The sequence below is a fragment of the Podarcis melisellensis genome, assembly GCF_964234715.1.
Source record: "Podarcis melisellensis genome assembly, chromosome: 10".
Lineage (NCBI taxonomy): Eukaryota > Metazoa > Chordata > Lepidosauria > Squamata > Lacertidae > Podarcis > Podarcis melisellensis.
This window is the reverse complement of record NC_138542.1, coordinates 68,198,706-68,216,619: the sequence shown is the minus strand read 5'-3', so window position 1 is coordinate 68,216,619 and position 17,914 is coordinate 68,198,706. Positions and strand designations below refer to the sequence as shown.

Below are 17,914 nucleotides of genomic sequence, written 5' to 3'. Positions count from 1 at the left end.
CATTAGGTTCAGTTGTGGCCAATTCTGGGGTTGTGGCGCTCATCTCGCTTTATTGGCCAGGGGGCGTACAGCTTCCGGGTCATGTGGAGGGTGTGGGACCCATGCCGAACTTCATCATATTCCTGAAATGCTGTTGCACCCAGGTTCTGCTTGCTGGACTCGATGAATGTGCTGGATTCGATGGGGCTTTGGCCTGACCCAGGAAATCTCTTCTTGTCTCCGACAGCTGCATCGTGAAAGAATTCCTTTCCCTTAAAATTCCCCCTCTCCCTTCTGAGAACAGGCAAGCCAGCTCTCAGCGCATCCCAAAGCAGTGTTTCACAGGGCACTGTGATATCCCAGCAATGCGAGGAATTTCACCTTAAGATTTCGTTCCTGGTACCTGCTCTGCACTGGCTCTCCAGGCCTGGTCTACCTCCCCTAGCTGAGAAGAGCACTTCAGAGCCGGCCCTCCCAGGTCGGCAAAGCTCTTCTGACACCCCTGTCTGCAAAGTTACACTGAGCAGGCCCACCAGAAAAATCAAAGCAGTTACGCATCTCTTGCAGAGAGGACGTTCCCATCAGAGATGATTGCTTTCATCAAACCCTTGATCCCTAACAGTAGATTTATAGCCACGAAGGTACAGGGGTTTGGCTAGGGCTAATCCACATTCTCTGGCTTTTGTGTGGCATGCTCTCTCGCTTCGGTCAGATCAAACGCAGCTCCCCTTGTACTTTGCAGTACAACGGCATCTTGTGCTGAAATGATTTTTTTTTTGGGAGCGGGATGAGTCATATCCAGTTGTTTCAGTTGTACGTGCAAAAGATGCTTAGATGCCAACAACAAAAATAAAATTGCATTTACTATTTGCTTAGGACATTTTTTTTAAAAAAGGTCATCCTCTTTAGGGTGCATGGTAGCTTACAATTTGCAAAGAAAGGTTTACTCCTCCCGTGATCACCTCGAGCCACAAATCTTAATGAATGTCCTGCCAGACTTAAAGTTGTACTATGAAGCCGCAGCTTTCTGCTGGCTAAAAGACTGGCTACTTCTGGAGGACACGGATGTGCTGGATTTGGAAGGTTTTAACAATGCATTTGGATGGCATGCATATTTATGGTACGACAAGGTTAAGATCAACAAGGTCTTTAAGAACCATATTGTCAGAAAAGCAATATTTAATGTCTGGACAAGATACAAAGACTTATTAGAAAACAAAACACCGAGGTGGCTGTCACCTTTGGAGGCTAAGGCCCGAAAAAGACCCAATATGGAGGCCAATTGGCCAAAATATTGGGAAATACTAGAAAGGGATGGAGACAATTGGAAACTGCAGAGTTTAGAGAAAATGAAAGATAAAGTGCGAGACTGGTTACACTATGCTCAGATTAAGGAAGTGTTTAAGATTGATAAAAAGTTAGGATTCCAGGTGGAGAAATCGAAACTGGAGACAGAACTGCTAGAACCTAAGACTAAGGTACTTTCAAAAATGTATAACTTGCTGCTGAAATGGAACACACAAGACGAATTGGTTAAATCGGCTATGATAAAGTGGGCCCAGGATATTGGGCACAACATTATGTTTGAGGACTGGGAAAGGTTATGGACCACCGGGCTGAACTTCACAGCATGTAATGCTCTGAAGGAAAATGTAATGAAAATGATATATAGATGGTACATGACCCCAGTGAAATTGGCTAAAATATACCATTCATCTGATAACAAATGTTGGAAATGTAAGGAAAATGAAGGAACATTTTTTCACCTCTGGTGGACCTGCCCTAAAGTGAAGGCCTTTTGGGAAATGATATACAATGAGTTAAAAAAGGTATTTAAGTATACCTTCACCAAGAAACCAGAGGCCTTCCTTCTGGGCATGGTCGGCCAGAACGTGTTAAAGAAGGACAGAACATTTTTTATGTACGCTACAACGGCGGCAAGGATACTTATTGCTAAGAGCTGGAAAACCCAAGATCTACCCACACTGGAAGAATGGCAGATGCAGCTGATGGACTATATGCAACTAGCTGAGATGACTGGCAGAATCCGCGACCTGGGAGAGGAGAGGGTCGAAGAAGACTGGAAGAAATTTAAGATTTATTTACAAAAGTACTGTAATTTGGTTGAATCCTAACAAGGAAGCCAGAGTAGAAATAACTGTCTACCATTAAATTACAATTTTTTATTGGAGTTTAACCTAAATATTGCACTTAAAAGCATAAACAAGATGATAATTTGCTTGGAAAAATTCGTTTTTAATGATGAAAGTGGAAGCGGGAGACGTGAGGGAGTCCGCAATAGAATGAAAGGATGTTATGAAACCTATTCTGTTTGTTAAATATGTATTTGTAAAAAATCTTAATAAAAATTTTCATAAAAAAAAAACAAATCTTAATGAATGTCGATTGAGCGTTCAGAATTCTCTGCCATATTCTCAATAGCTTTTTATTTTTTGGCGCGTTTTAATTTTTTTTAATAGCTTAATTGTGATTCTGGCAGCTGCATGCGTTTGCAAGAGGGTGAGGGAACTGCTGAGGGTGATCTGCAAAGGGAGGTTTATTTATTTTAAAAATGGGTTTCTGTTGCCACTTTATTTTCAATGTGATGTAATAACGCTAACGTGTGCAGCATGATTAAACATTTTTAATTCCCCTGGATTTCAGGAAAGATTTCAGCACAACCTCAACTCTGATGTTGGGAAAGATGGAGGGCAGAAGGAGAAGGGGACAACAGAGGACGAGATGGTGGGACAGTGTTCTTGAAGCTACCAGCATGAGTTTGACCAAACTGCGGGAGGCAGTGGAAGACAGGAGTGCCTGGCATGCTCTGGTCCAGGGGGTCACGAAGAGTCGGAGGCGACTAAACGACTAAACAAAAATGACTGGATCATGTCCCTTGTATCTGACATCTTCCCCTGTCCCATATGTGCTTTCAAATACTTTCCACAACTTATCTCAGTAATACAGTGGTACCTCTGGTTGCGAACGGGATCCGTTCCAGAGGCCCGATTGCAACATGAAAAGCCCGCAACCTGAAGCGCCATAGCTGCATAGGTGCACAGCGTGATTTGGTTCTTGTGCGCATGCGCGAAGCGCGATTTAGCACTACTGCACATGTGCAAGCAGCGAAACCCCGAAGTAACCATTTCCGGTACTTCCAGATTGCCGCGGGACACTACCTGAAAAAACGTATCATGAAGCAAACGTAACATGAGGTATGGCTGTACAGTGGTACCCCGGGTTACAGATGCTTCAGGTTACAGACTCCAATAACTCAGAAATAGTGCTTCAGGTTAAGAACTTTGCTTCAGGATGAAAACAGAAATCGTGCTCCAGCAGTGCGGCAGCAGCGGGAGGCCCCATTAGCTAAAGTGGTGCTTCAGGTTAAGAACAGTTTCAGATTAAGAACGGACCTCCAGAACGAATTAAGTTCTTAACCCGAGGTACCACTGTATCTACAACAACCCTGAAAAGTAGGGTCACTAACCTGTCAGAATTCCACTGGCCCAGCCACCTTTTCTTCCAAGAAACATAGGAAGCTCAGCTCACTGGTGCACTAGCTAATAGTGTTTACACTGGCTGGCAGTGGCTCTCCAGGGTTTCAGACAATGACCGCTCCCCACTTCAAATGGGGGGCACTTTTTGTGTGGTCGTGCGCAGCCCCTTGGCCCTACACTATCCCCAGCCCAGTTAACTGGCTTCGCCTCCCAAACTGGATACCTGGAGGTTCCTACCTAACCTCAGACGGTTGACCAATCCCAGCTGGAGAGGTGTTGCCAGGGGAGTTGACCAGGTAGGGTTAGGACCACTCTGCACACACAATAGAGCAGTGTTTCCCAACCGGTGTTCCGCGGCACACGAGTGTGCCGTGAGACGTTGCCTCGTGTGCCGCGAGATGCCTGGAGGGAGGCGGGCGAGTCGGGCGGCGAGAGGCGGGGCGGCGGCGGCGAGGAGAGGCCGCGCCTCCTGCTGCTGCCTGGCGCTCCTCCTCGCAGCCGGCAGCGCTGCCTGGGCGCCTCCGCGCGACTCTGCCTCGCTGGGTTTGGTCTCCCAGCAGAGACGGGTCACACGCGCCCCTCCCTCCCTCCCTCAGCCTGCGCGGAGGGAGAGCCAGAGAGAGGCATCGCTCCTGCGCGGCGGGAGAGGGAGCAGCCGGAGCGATGCCCCAAACGAACGCATGGGACCGGAGGGGAAATCCTCTCCGAGGCGGATTGAGCGCAGCTGAGAGAAGCCTTTCGAGGAGCTGCCGTGTCCCCTGGAAACCCCCTTCCCAGCTCTGCCTCAGCCGCCGCCGCCTCAGTTGCCGCCGTCCCTCAGTCCCTCGCTCTGCTGCCTCCTCCCACCCCCAAAGCTTGGAGGTTCCCCAGCAAGGGGGAGGGAAAAAACTTTCACTTTTGTGCGTCCCTCCCGGCGTGACGCTGCGCGCTGACGTCACGGGGCGGGGCTTTAATGGTGGTGTGCCGCGAGATTTTTTTTCAGTAAACAGGTGTGCCGTTGCCCAAAAACGTTTGGGAAACACTGCAATAGAGGGTGGAACTTACCTGGGAGTCCTCAGTTGGCTCCAGAGCTTCTCCCACCCTGCCCTCCCTCAGTTTATCTGTGACTGGATTAAAGACTTGCGAATAGATTGGACACAAACAGTGAGGATTGGACATGTAACATCTAATTCCTTAAAAATCAGGACTGGCACACCACAGGGATGTGTGCTAAGTCCCTACCTGTATTCATTGTATACATACGATTGTGTATCATCTGACCCGTCTACTGCAATTATTAAGTTTGCAGATGACACCACCATAATGGGTTTAATAACAAGTGGAGACGAATCAGCGTATAGAGGGGAGGTCCAAAAAATATCTACATGGTGCCTAGGGAACAACTTGCACCTTAATATCAGCATGACAAAGGAAATGCTGTTGGACTTTCAGAGGAAGAGAGGAGAACTAGCCCCGCTGTACATCGGGGAGGGCTGTGTGGAGAGAGTCTCTTCCTTTAAATTCCTAGGAGTTTATCTCAGTGAAGACCTTACTTGGAAAATAAATACAGCCCAGGTGGTTAAGAAAGCCCAACAAAGACTCCATCTCCTCAGAGTAATGCGAAAGAATGATGTCAATCAACATTTGATGATCTCCTTCTACCGGTCCACAATAGAAAGTGTCCTTTCCTACTGCATCACGGTGTGGTACGCTGGTTTGACATCAACTGATAGGAAGTGCCTACAGAGGGGGGTGAATACAGCACAAGATATTATGGGCTGTCCCATGAATCCGCTGGATGAAATAGCAGAAGAATGTTGCCTCAGGAGAGTGAGGGAAATTCTCAGGGATGATTCACACCCTGGCCGGCACTTTCTTGATCTCCTGCCCTCGGGCAGAAGATATAGAAGCCTGATTAGTCGCACCAACAGGGTAAAGAACGGCTTCTATCCGTGGGCTGTTAGGCTGCTGAATGAAAAGATAACAACAGGGCAACTGACTTTTGGGTTTGGTGGGTGTGCGTCAGTAAACGAGGGGAATTAAGACTAAGAGAGCTGAGTGGGGGGGGGGGGCTCGTGTAATCTCACTGTATACAAGTTGTACAAGTATTTCAATTTTAATTTTTGTGAAAAACAAAATGCCTCATCCGCTTTGAGGGAAAGGCACTCCGTCTGACACTGCATGGTTTTCAGATGCAAAACCCGCTCCCTGCAATGTATTGTTGTTTTCCCCTTAAGCCTAGAGGAGACACAGCCCTGGAAAGAAGGGGGGGAATCCCCATTGTTCAGCTTGAAGCGTCCTCCTCCCCTTGGCACAGAGTTGTGGCAGCAATTTCTCCGCTTCCAGTAAACCAGGAATAAATTACAGGGCAAAACATCTTCTCTGTACAGCACCTGCCTGAGAACAGGGGACCCAGCAGGACTCTCATCCCAGAGATGCCAGCTTTTTGGGAGGGGAAAGTCTCTCCCCCCCCCTTTGACCTCCTCCATCATTTCCTCCTCCGTCTCTTCAGCCTGAAGGAGTTAAAAGCCTTCCTCTGACAACGAGAGGGAGGAATGTTCTGACTGGGTTGATTTATAAAAGGCGTTCGAGTGGGAGCCAGCTGCAGAAAATGAAAAAAATGATCCCCCCTGCCCTTTCCACATATCCTCCCGAGCCAGAAGGAATTGGCAAGCTCCATAAGTGCCCTCTTCTCTCCGTACATATGGTGGCCAAACAGTGTTGTGCCATCTAACAAGTCTCTTCCTTACCTCCACTCATCCGACAGCCACTTCAGGAACAACATCATTCAAATGATGTCCCAGTTACATGGCCTGTGGTGGCTGCTGGGTTAGATTGCTGCAGTGAGCTCTGCCCGGGGCATCCTTTGACGCCTGTCTGGAAATAGCTTTTGGGGGGAAACATGGCCACAGGCAAGTGAGTGTTCCAGTTTGCGAACTATTTTTGGAAGCCGAACGCCCAATGGAGCTTCCGATTGGCTGCAGGAACTTCCTGCAGCCAATCAGAAGCTGTGCTTTGGTTTCCGAACATTTTGGAAGTCGAACGGACTTCCGGAACGAGTTCCATTTGACTTCTAAGGTACGACTGTATTTGTGCTACAGGCATTACTTGTGTCCAGGACAGAACCAAGAAGTTACCACTAGTCCATGCTGACTCACACTGCTGCTAACTGGAGCTAACTTGGTGTCACGGAGCATAAAAGATAAAGGTAAAGGGACCCCTGACCATTAGGTCCAGTCATGGCTGACTCTGGGGTTGCGACGCTCATCTCGCTTTACTGGCCGAGGGAGCCGGTGTACAGCTTCCGGGTCATGTGGCCAGCATGACTAAGCCGCTTCTGGCGAACCAGAGCAGCGCACGGAAACGCCATTTACCCTCCCACCGGAGTGGTACCTATTTATCTACTTGCACTTTGACGTGCTTTCAAACTGCTAGGTTGGCAGGAGCAGGGACTGAGCAACGGGAGCTCACCCCGTCGCGGGGATTTGAACCGCCAACCTTCTGATCGGCAAGTCCTAGGCTCTGTGGTTTAACCCACAGCGCCACCCGCGTCCCATCACGGAGCATGCCGACCATTAAATCACACAGTTCAATGCTGAAGTTAACTCTTTATTAGCTCTTGGCTGAGTGTCAGGCCTATTGAGCACAGCAGGTGATTTCCAGGAAATCAGTTGCAGAGACTAAAGTTCTCCTGCCTCCCCATAGCTGTCCATATCTCCTCCTCTCCAAGGCTTTTTCCAAGTAATCGGAGACTGTGTCTGCATGCAGCCAGTCTCTCCTCCTCCCTCTTCATGCCTTTCCTGGTTCTGGGAGACAGGGGGAGTTTGTCGCAGCAGGAGAGAGAGAGAGAGACGCGTGACTCTTCACCAGCCTGACTCATCTCTGCCTCTTGGTCTCCTCTGCTGCTTCAGCTTCTGCCTCTGAGTCTGGATTCCTCTCTGTCACAGAATCTCCCTACTCACTAAGCCCTCTTACATCTACCGCTTCCAATTCCTCTTCTTCCCAGCTTTCTCCATGGGACTTCTCGGTGTTGTTCCACCACCACTCCCTGGGCTCTGAGGCTTCTTTCCTTGGGAGGTTCGCCACCTGGTCCCTCCCAACCAGTGCATGATACTTGGAGAATAAGCAGGAAGGAAGGAAAGCCTTAAAAGAAATGATTTACTGTACCAACAAGTAGGTGTTATGTACTGAGTTGAACAGGATCCAAAAGGCAGCAGTCTGATTGGTCCTAGAACAATGGATTCAGAATGCAGCAGTCTGATTGGTCCTAGAACAATAGGATTCATAATGCAGCAGTCTGATTGGTCCTAGAACAATAGGATTCAGAATGCAGCAATCTGATTGGTCCTAGAACAATAGGAATCAGAATGCAGCAGTCTGATTGGTCCTAGAACAATAGGATTCAGAAAGCAGCAGTCTGATTGGTTCTAGAACAATAGGCTCCAGAATGCAGCAGTCCGATTGGTCCCAAAACAATGCAGCAGTATGATTGGCCTGCAGGAGCCAAGCCACCCAATCCAGCTCCAGATGGAAGTGAGTCTGCAACCTGACTGGCCTACAGGAGAATCCCAGAATTAGCCAATCACATGTGGCACATGTATCTAAAGCAGATATTTTGTATCTGTATTTAAAGCAGATATTTTGGGGGAACTTTGATTCCTCACCGCTATGAGCTGAATAAAGAGCATGAAATCCACACCCGGCTCTGAGTATATTTCACATTTACAAAAAGAGAGAGAAATACGTTGCCTTTCTGTCCGTCTGTCTCTTTCTCACACACAGAGAGAGAGTTCAGGTAGCTTATTGCAAGCTCCATTGCTTGACTCCCAACAAGCTTAGCTCTCTAACTAATCATTTTGCCTCGCCCTACAGTTAGATTCCCTGACCTGACCCTTCCAGGAGGATACAGGACCCCTCTTGTGCATCGCAAGCATCTAAATTTGCTGACAGCACCGTTCCCAGAGCCTCAAGATGCTCGAGCTGCTGAAGTAGGCATAAATATTCTCTTTTCCGATGGAGACGGACAAAAATCTTGATGCAAAACTCCGGCGTTACTCCTGATGTGTTGGAGGACTAATTAAACGAACAAATGAGATGAAACAGCTGGCCTGCGATGAGAATGCTAATGAGCCTAACATTTAGAAGAGGTGAGCAAAAGCCGAACGACAGCTGTGCGGTCTTCTTCTTCATAATTAAAAGAAAATATCTCGGTTTCCAAGCAGAGCGTTCTGGTCATCTTGAAGCAGCAAAAAGATCATTCCTAAGCTGCCAGCCACTCCTGTGAGAGCAAAGGTTAAAGATGGTAACACAAGGCAGGCATAGCTTGGGGAATAGTTTTGCTTGCCTTTTTTGCAACTTGGGAGGTTAAAGAAGCAATGGCTTTTAAGAAACTGGCTTATGCCCAATAAGAACTTTTTCTGCTGCAGGGGAACGCATCAATTTAAGAACAAATAAGCCCATTTTAAGGGACGCGGGTGGCGCTGTGGGTTAAACCACAGAGCCTAGGGCTTGCCAATCAGAAGGTCGGCGGTTTGAATCCCCGCGACGGGGTGAGCTCCTGTTGCTCGGTCCCTGCTCCTGCCACCTAGCAGTTTGAAAGCACATCAAAGTGCAATTAGATAAATAGGTACCGCTCCGGCGGGAAGGTAAACAGTGTTTCCGTGTGCTGCTCTGGTTCGCCAGAAGCAGCTTAGTCATGCTGGCCACATGACCCGGAAGCTGTACGCTGGCTCCCTCGGCCAATAAAGCGAGATGAGCACCACAACCCCAGAGTCATCCGCGACTGGACCTTATGGTCAGGGGTCCCTTTACCTTTAAGCCCATGTTGTGGTGTAATTCACTGTGAGGCAATCACACAAACAGTTTTTTCCCTTCTTCCCCCATTTATTTACGTACACAGAATCATAGAATCATGGTCACAAGTTTGGAAGAGACCCTGTGGTTTATCTGTAAATCAAACATGATAGGTGGTCATCCAACCTCTGCTTAAAAATCTCCAAGGAAGGACTGTTCACCATTTCCCATGGAAATCTATTTCAAAGTCAAACAGGTATTGCTGTCAGAAAGTTGCCCTGAAGTTCAGTCGGAATCTTCTTTCTTGTAAGTTGAAGCCATTAATTCAGGTCCTACACTCTGCAAAAAGAGAAAACATGCTCACTCCCATCTTTCATGTGACAATCAGATATTTGAAGATGACTATCCTATCTCCTCTCAGTCTCCTCTTTTCCAGGCGAAACATACCCAACTCCCTCAACTGTTCCTCATAAGGCTTGGTCTCCAGACCCTTGATCGTCTTGGTTGCCCTCTTCTGTACACATTCTGCTTGTCGATGTCCATCTTAAATTGTGGCATCCAGAACTGGACCCAGTACAGTCATACCTCATGTTACGTTTGCTTCATGTTATGTTTTTTCACGTTATAATAATAATAATGATTTTTAATTTATACCCCGCCCATCTGGCTGGGTTTCCTAGCCACTCTGGGTGGCTTCCAACTGAATATTAAAAACAATACAGCGTCAGATATTAAAAACTTCCCTAAACATGGCTGCCTTCAGATGTCTTTTAAAAGTAAAACAGTTGTAAATTTCCTTGACATCTGCTGGGAGGGCATTCCACAGGGCAGGCACCACAACCGAGAAGGTCCTCTGCCTGGTTCCCTGTAACCACACTTCTCACAGCGAGGGAATCGCTAGAAGGCGCTCAGCGCTGGACCCTAGTGTCTGGGCTGGTTGCGTCCCGCAGTCACCTGGAAGTACCAGAAAGGGTTACTTCCGGGTTTCACCGCTCGCTCATGCGCACAAGCACCAAATCGCACCACGCACCTGTGCAGATACGGTGCTTCAGGTTGCAGGCTTTTCATGTTGCGAACGGGCCTCCGGAACGGATCCTGTTCACTACTAGAGGTACCACTGTACTCCAGGTGTAGTCTGACTAAGGCAGATATGGTGCTATAACTTCCATTGAATCATAGAATCATAGAGTTGGAAGAGACCCCAAGGGCCATCGAGTCCAACCCCCTGCCAAGCAGGAAACACCATCAGAGCACTCCTGACATATGGTTGTCAAGCCTCTGCTTAAAGACCTCCAAAGAAGGAGACTCCACCACACACCTTGGCAGCAAATTCCACTGTCAAACAGCTCTTACTGTCAGGAAGTTCTTCCTAATGTTTAGGTGGAATTTTCTTTCTTGTAGTTTGGATCCATTGCTCCGTGTCCGCTTCCCTGGAGCAGCAGAAAACAACCTTTCTCCCTCCTCTATGTGACATCCTTTTATATATTTGAACATGGCTATCATATCACCCCTTAACCTCCTCTTCTCCAGGCTAAACATGCCCAGCTCCCTTAGCCGTTCCTCATAGGGCATCGTTTCCAGACCTTTGACCATTTTGGTTGCCCTCCTCTGGACACGTTCCAGTTTGTCAGTGTCCTGGACACTAGACTTCTGCTAATACAGGCATAGAATAGCATTAGTTTTTCTTTTGCTGCTGCATCACACTGTTGACTCATGTTCAGCTGGTGGTCCACCAAGACCCCTAGAACCTTTTCACACGTACTGCTAGTAAGCCAGGAGTTCCCCATCTTCTATTTGTGAAGCTGGTTCTCCTGGTCTTATTGAAGAACCTTACATTTATCCTTACTGAAATTCATTTTGTTACTTTGGGCCCAATTCTCCAATCTCTGTGTCATTGGCTATTCCTCCCAGTTTGGTGTTATCAGCAAATTTTATGAGCAATCCTTCAACAGCTTCACCCAGGTCATTTATAAAGATCTTGAACAACCACAAGCCCAGGACACCTCACTTGTCACTGTTTTCCAGGATGACGAGGGACCAGCTCCCATCCTGCGTAGTCAGCATATCCAGTGGTTAGGAATTATCTGAGTTGTAGTTCAAGAACATCTGGGGACCCAAGGTACAGAAAGATTGCTCAAGGAAGACACAAGATTTACCCACTTTGGAAGAATGGCAGGTGAAGGTGATGGACTACATGGAATTGGCGGAAATGACCGGCAGGATCCGAGATCAGGGAGAAGAGTCAGTGGAAGAAGATTGGAAGAAATTTAAAGACTTTTTACAGAGATATTGCAAAATTAATGAATTTTAGAATAATGTTGGATTGGAACTAAGTGGCTTCTGGCTGTAATGGGTTAAAAGAATACGAAAAAATGGGTTTATATAAGTAAAAATTCAAGATTGTAGTAATTTAAGAATAAGATTTGGGTAGCATAAAGAGGGAAAGAAATTGTTGAATTAATAATTCGACTTGGAATACAAAAAAGGGTGGTATGAGGAGGTCCGAGAAACAAGTAAATGAAAAATAATGTGATGGAAAGATTGATTGTTTTTAACAATTTTTATTCTGTATTTTTCTTTTTTCCCTTTTTTCTTTTTTGTAATGTAAAAACCTTAATAAAAATTATTTGAAAAAAAAAACAGGAAGATTGCTCAAATGGTAGGACAGAGAAAATTCCCCCAGGGATTCAGACGCCCCACCAGCCTCTGTGAGTGGTTTCTTAATAATGTTCTTTGTCTTGCTTATTATTCCTCGCAAGCGGTTGTTCAGAACACTTTCTCCAGGGGAAACCGCTACCAGCTTCAAAAGAGAAGGGGCAGAAAGCTCTTATCAAACAACTTCGACATAGCAGAGGAAAAGGCGGAGGCAGAACACCAGCCAACTAGCACTGTTTTTAATAAACTTTCCTACCAAGGCGGTAAAAACGCTCTCGAAAAACAATCGCGCTGGATATTTAAAGACTCCTGTTTCATAGGCAATCCTAGACTTTGTCGTTGTTGTTGTTTCTCTACCGGTTGCTTGTGAAGGCCACATGAGTGCTTTCTCCAAATGGAAAAAACAAAAAACAAAAATTTTCTTCCAGTAGCACCTTAAAGACCAACTAAGTTAGTTCTTGGTATGAGCTTTCGTGTCCATGCACACTTCTTCAGATACACTGAAACAGAAGTCACCAGACCCTTCTATATAGTGAGAAGGTGGGGAGGGGTATTACTCAGAAGGGTGGTGGGAATGGGTGATGGACAGATAGCTGTGATGAGCCTGTTGACGACTCTTAACGACTGCAATAGGTCTTACAGGAAAAAGCAAGGCGTGAGAAGGTGAAAAATGGCTTTGTCATGTATAATGACAAAGAAGGGTCTGGAAACTTCTGTTATATAGAAGGGTCTGGAAACTTCTGTTTCAGTGTATCTGAAGAAGTGTGCATGCACACGAAAGCTCATACCAAGAACTAACTTAGTTGGTCTTTAAGGTGCTACTGGAAGAAAAAAAAATTTTTGTTTTGACTATGGCAGACCAACACGGCTACCTATCTGTAACATTCTCCAAATGGATCAGATTATTTATTGACCTTGAGCCTAATCTGCTCCTGCAGTTACTCCACATCTCCAGGTTCTTTGTTTTGGCTTAAAACGGCAAGACCAACACACAAAAAGAGCTCACAACCGCACCATAGATTTCAAGCACGCTTTGACTATGTTCACAGCCGTGGCTTCTTGCAAAGGATTCTGGGAGCTTCGGTTAGGACCATAGGAAACTGCCATAGGAGCCAACTCCAGGGGGCCATGGGTGTTTGGGCACCCACAATAATATAATGGGGGGGCTGGGCACCCACAAAGTCAATGAGAAAATAGCGGAAGCAGTTCAGCTCCACCCTGCGCAGCGAGTGAGGCTCAGATGTGGAGGCAGAGGTCGAATCTAGACACATATAAAAACCGCTTTGAAAATGCTTCTTTTTTAAAAAAAATACATTGAATTTTCCATCATCACCATCACCACCTAGTGTCCCATTGTATATTGCACTTAAAACACAACTGAAATGTTTTGTTTGCAGCTGTATAGCTGAGTCCAGAGTCTCTCTGCCTCTGAGTCTGAGCCCCTCCCCGCAGAAAGGGGTGCCTCGCTGGCTGCAGAGAGGAACAGGAGCCACTGTCACCACAACATGGATGTGCGATGTCACACTCACACGCCTGTGTGTCATGCGTGTGATGTCACACACACACTATGTGCAGGCTCGTGCGTCTGACGTCACACATCTGCATTGCAGATTGCACCCACAACCCTGCAGGCGAGTTGGCAGACCTGAAGAGTGCTGTATATCCTGGGTCATTCTATTGCTCCATCTGGCTCCATACTGCCTACACTGACTGGCAGCAGCCCTGCAGCGGCTCAGGCAGGAAGATGTTTCCAGCCACTCCTGGAGATGCCACTGGTACATTATTATTATTATTATTATTATTATTATTATTATTTGTATAGCACCCCATCTCAGGGTGGTTCACAACATAAAACCACAATATAAAACACATCGTGGTTTTTAATCTGCTCACATTGTTTGTTTGTTTGAATTTGCTTTTAACTTTCACATTTTAAGGGATCGTACCAAGTATTTTGGGACGCAGTTGGCACTGTGGGTTAAACCACTGAGCCGAGGGCTTGCCGATCGGAAGGTCGGCGGTTCAAATCCCCACAACGGGGTGAGCTCCCGTTGCTCGGTCCCTGCTCCTGCCAACCTAGCAGTTCGAAAGCATGCAGTGCAAGTAGATAAATAGGTACCACTCCGGCGGGAAGGTAAATGGCATTTCCGTGCGCTGCTCTTGTTCACCAGAAGCGGCTTAGTCCTGCTGGCCACATGACCCAGAATCTGTACGCCGGCTCACTCGGCCAGTAAAGCGAGATGAGCGCCGCAACCCCAGAGTTGTACATGACTGGACCAAACGGTCAGGAGTCCCTTTACCTTTACCATATATTTTATTTATTCATTTCAATGTTATTTAGTGTGTTATGCTATCATCACATATCCTTGGTGAGTCAAAGCTCTATTTGCTCCTAGGGCACTTGCTCCACACATCAGAACAAAAAGGCCTCCCTTCACTTTCCGGGGAGATGTTTTACAGGGCCAATAACTGCAGGGGAATAATCAGTAAAGGCGGGGGTGGATACGTAGCAAAGATCTGGAAGGAAAATATTCCAAATATGCTAGGGAGTGAATGGAGGCTTCGTCTGCAGCAGGTAATTCAAAACCATTTGTCTCCATTCAAAGCTCAGGTGTCCTTATTAGATGAACAATCATCAGCCGAGGAGCTAGGATGTTGTTCTTCCCAGAAGTTGGATGCAGAATTTACCAGCAGAACCTTTGTTTTGTAAAAACGAAAAGAACAAGTCCAGTCTTTCAGTTGTGGTACAGTAAAATGAACTGCCCCAAGGGCACAGGATGCAACAGCCTTGCTCAACCTAAATCTTCTTCTTCTTTGGCAATCACTCGTAGCCGCGTAAGATTGTCTTCCATAAACACGGTTTTAATAATGAGTCCATAAGTGACTGTGGAGGCCAATTCTGGATCCACACGTCCCTTCCACAGTGGGGACATTGGTTTCCGGGTGGGAGTTGATCACGGTGTGGATTTGCCAAATGTGCCTTCTTCTTAGCACGTTTCTCCCTTGCGTCCTGAGTTCGAGTGTCTTCAAAGCCCATCCCAAGAAGTGTGTATTTACATGAAAGCTTATACCTAAAACTACTCAGTTGGTCTCTATGGTGCTACATTATAATTTTTAAATTCTTTTGGAAGGATTCTTTTAAAGACTTTCTTAGATCATATAACTTTTTTGAAGACTTGATTCTTTTAAGGGAGTTTTTAGGTTTTTAAGAAGAGTCTTTTTAACTATCTTTTTAAAGAATTGTTTTAATATATTTTCAAAGCCCATGACACCTTTGGAAAAGGCTCTTCTCCAACTGGAGCGCTCGCAGGCCAGTGTTTCCCAGTTGTCAGTGTTCAGCGAGAACCTTTTTTTGGGAATGATAGATTTGTAGAGTTGGAAGGGACCACAGAATTCATCTAATCCAACCCCCTGCCATTCAGAAGTGCAGGGGAAAGGTGGGATATGAGATTATTTGTTTTGTGAAAACTGATCGTTGTAATGGTGGTTTGGTTTGAGGGCTGGATTTTGTATGCAAGCTTTTAGGGGTAATATCAGGAATGTTGGAAGCTGTGATGGCCTGGGAATCCGATTCAGAGGCTGAACCGGAGGAATCCCAGCCTGCACAGGAGTCCCTGCCTCCAGGGCCGGCTGAACTGGGGCAGGGCCTTGGATCTGAAGCGCCTGCACCTGTGCCGGATCCTCAGGAGCAGACACCAGGTGAATCCACTCTGGCTCCAGAGGTGGTTGAGGACTCAGTGCCTACAGGTGAGTCTCCCCCTGGGCCCAGTAACCCTTCAGCCTCTCCTGAACTGCAGAGGCTCAGGGCAGAGAGGCAAAGGGAACTGGTTTCTCCCAGGAGGAGTGCTCGCCTTAAGGCCAGGAGAGGCGGGTCTCCTGGGGGCTGGGACCGCCCCTGGCCTCAGAGAAGATAAAAGCCAGTCAGCCCGGTCCCAGGTTGTGGGAGCAACGTCGTTGATGAGCTGTTTCGGCCAGCATCCAGTCCTGTTTCCCCCGGAGTTCCTGTCCTTGCCCGGCTTCCCACTGTGGACCCCGCTTCGCCCGAGGAGGACTGTCTGCCGACCCTCAACTCAGGTCCTGGACCTTGCCCCACGGTAACCTCCCCCCTGGACCAGCAGAGAAGCTGTCTTATACTGAGTCAAACCATTGGTCCATCTAGTCAGGCATCACCCCTGCTGATGGGCACTGGCTCTCTGGGGACTTGGGTAGTGGATCTTTAAAAAAAAAGTAAAAGGTAAAGGACCCCTGACAGTTAAGTCCAGTCGCAGAAAACTCTGGGGTGCGGCGATCATCTCGCTTTACTGGCCGTTTGTCCAGTAAAAGCTGGCGTTTGTCCACAGACAGTTTTTCTCAATCATGTGGCCAGCATGACAAAGCTGCTTCTGGCGAACTAGAGCAGCGCACAGAAGCGCCGTTTACCTTCCCGCTGGAGTGGTACCTATTTATCTACTTGCACTTTGACGTGCTTTTGAACTGCTAGGTTGGCAGGAGCTGGGTCCGAGCAACGGGAGCTCACCCCGTCACGGGGATTTGAACCGCCAACCTTCTGATCGGCAAGCCCAAGAGGCTCAGTGGTTTAGACCACAGCGCCAACCACATCCTTAGTGGATTTTAAGCTCTACATAAAGATGCCAGCGACTGAGCCTGGAATCTTCTGCATGCAATGCAGATGTCCTCCAAGATTATTCTTAGGAAACTGCCTTACTCCAAGTCATGCTACTGTCCTTATAGCTCAGTAAAGTCTACCTTACTCTCCACAATTTCAGGTGGATTTCCTCCAGCTAGGGATAATGCACCCCCTTCTCCCTTGTTTCTGTTTCGCTACAGCTCAGCTTCTGCTAAAAGCTGTGTTATTTGTCTCATCCACCACGGCCCAAAGTTAATTAATTTTGCAATTACCTTCAAAGCATTTCAGTGGAAGGGAAACTTTCGTCGATGCAGAAAATAATGCAAATATTTTTGTAACGTTTGCAGATTAAAAAAATGAATGAATGTCCACACGTATTCACTTATGAGATTTACATTCATGACACAGGTAAACAAGCAAAATGGGGCAATTTCCGTTTCCATTTCCGTATGAAATTTACAGCATGTAATGCCCTAAGAGAGAATATTATGAAAATGATTTATAGGTGGTACATGACCCCAGTCAAGCTTGCAAAAATTTACCACTTGCCTGATAATAAATGTTGGAAATGTAAAGAAAATGAAGGTACATTCTTTCACCTTTGGTGGACGTGCCCAAAGATTAAGGCGTTCTGGGAAATGATATATAATGAACTGAAAAAGCTATTTAAATATACCTTTCTGAAGAAACCAGAGGCCTTTCTCTTGGGTATTGTTGGCCAATTGGTGCCAAAGAAGGATAGAACATTCTTTATGTATGCTACAACAGCAGCAAGAATACTCATCGCAAAGTATTGGAAGACACAAGACCTACCCACCTTGGAAGAATGGCAGATGAAGGTGATAGACTATATGGGACTGGCAGAAATGACTGGCAGAATCCGAGACCAGGGGAGAGAGATAGCGGAAGAAGATTGGAAGAAATTTAAGGACTATCTTAAGAAACATTGCAAAATTAATGAATGTTAGAATGACGTTGGTTTAGAAATTACATGGTTTCCAGCTGTAATGGATAAGTAAAAAGAAAAGAAAAGCCAAAAACTAAATGAAAATTAAGGGAAAGGATTTGCTGAATTAATAAATTAAAAACTGGAATACAGAAAGGGGAGGTATGAGGAAGTCGGGGAAGTAAGTTATAAGAAAATAAGGGATTGAAATTATACTTGTTTTTACTTTTGTCTGTTGGTATTATTGTTTTGTTTTGTTTTTATAAAATTTTTGAAACTTTAATAAAAATCTTTAAAAAAAAAAAATCCGCTTCCATTTCCATTTCTGATGGAATTATCAGTCGTTCCAACTCCCAGCCCCACGTGGAGATGATAGGGATTGACCCTTGAGTCTTCTTCATGAAAAGAAGATACTCTACTACTAAGCCACAGATTTGG

At 46.4% G+C, this 17,914-nt stretch overlaps 1 protein-coding gene across 1 annotated transcript in view; it reads left to right on the top strand.

Annotated features, from left to right (window-relative positions):
• The first annotated feature begins 7,095 nt into the window (after positions 1 to 7,095).
• The window catches only part of LOC309378777 (endonuclease domain-containing 1 protein-like), a 402,039-nt gene continuing 391,220 nt past the window's right edge, over positions 7,096 to 17,914 (top strand). The window contains exon 1 of the mRNA XM_081927428.1: positions 7,096 to 7,107. The gene's annotated coding sequence lies outside the window, so the exon portion shown is untranslated. The remainder of the gene's footprint in view (positions 7,108 to 17,914) is intronic.